Source organism: Triticum aestivum, chromosome 1D (genome assembly GCF_018294505.1).
Source record: "Triticum aestivum cultivar Chinese Spring chromosome 1D, IWGSC CS RefSeq v2.1, whole genome shotgun sequence".
In the NCBI taxonomy this organism is placed as follows: domain Eukaryota; kingdom Viridiplantae; phylum Streptophyta; class Magnoliopsida; order Poales; family Poaceae; genus Triticum; species Triticum aestivum.
In genome coordinates this window covers 368,454,470-368,455,180 of record NC_057796.1, presented here as the reverse complement: position 1 = coordinate 368,455,180, position 711 = coordinate 368,454,470, and the positions used below count along the sequence as shown (strand labels likewise).

The 711-nt window shown below is 52.5% G+C and overlaps 1 protein-coding gene across 1 annotated transcript in view; it reads right to left on the bottom strand.

Moving 5' to 3' along the window:
* The window catches only part of LOC123170230 (protein YIP4b-like), a 2,834-nt gene extending 2,698 nt beyond the window's left edge, over positions 1 to 136 (bottom strand). Inside the window, exon 1 of the mRNA XM_044588066.1 lies at positions 4 to 136. The gene's annotated coding sequence lies outside the window, so the exon portion shown is untranslated. The remainder of the gene's footprint in view (positions 1 to 3) is intronic.
* Between the last annotated feature and the right edge of the window lie 575 nt (positions 137 to 711).

Below are 711 nucleotides of genomic sequence, written 5' to 3'. Positions count from 1 at the left end.
GACCAGACCAGGGGAGGAAGGAGCACGCGACGAGGGGGTTGCACGGACGGACGGAACTGGCTGTCGAATGGCGCGAGCGCGGCCCGACTCGGTGTGCCTGCGTTTTTTTTTTCGTGATTCGCAACTTTTCCCTTTATTTTTGGTGCGGATATGGAGGTGGTTCGTTTATCAAGCCTCCACAGGAGAAGTACGGCCCGGACTGAAGTCCCCAAGAAGACGGGCGAAAATGCAAGTTTTCAGCTAACAATTCGCAACACGACTCGGTCTGGTTTGATGCCATTTGTTGCTAAACGAATTTGAGTGGCCGAAATAGTTTTTGCACTCCCCTCACGGCGACGTCTAGGGTTTCCCTTCTCTCGCCGGACTTCTAATCCGATGTCAATTTCGTTTCACCAATCCTTATAATCTTCAGGGTTCCAATTGTTCGAGCTGGTGAAGGAGGAGGCAAGTGCGCAAAGTCACCTTTACCGGTTCCGGTAGCTAGCGGTGGTCTTCCCACCAACGAGCAACTTATACCACATTGTGACGACCGAACCTTGGAAGGGGATCGATCGCACAAAGAATGAGGAGAGTAGACGACGAGGCGAGGTAGGAGAAGGGGGTCGAGATTCAGAATGAGAGAGTTCAATTACTCGCTGCCTTGTCCCTCGAGGACCAGGGCTTTAGTATAGACAGACCCACACACCACGACTCTTGCTAGTCCATCGCTAC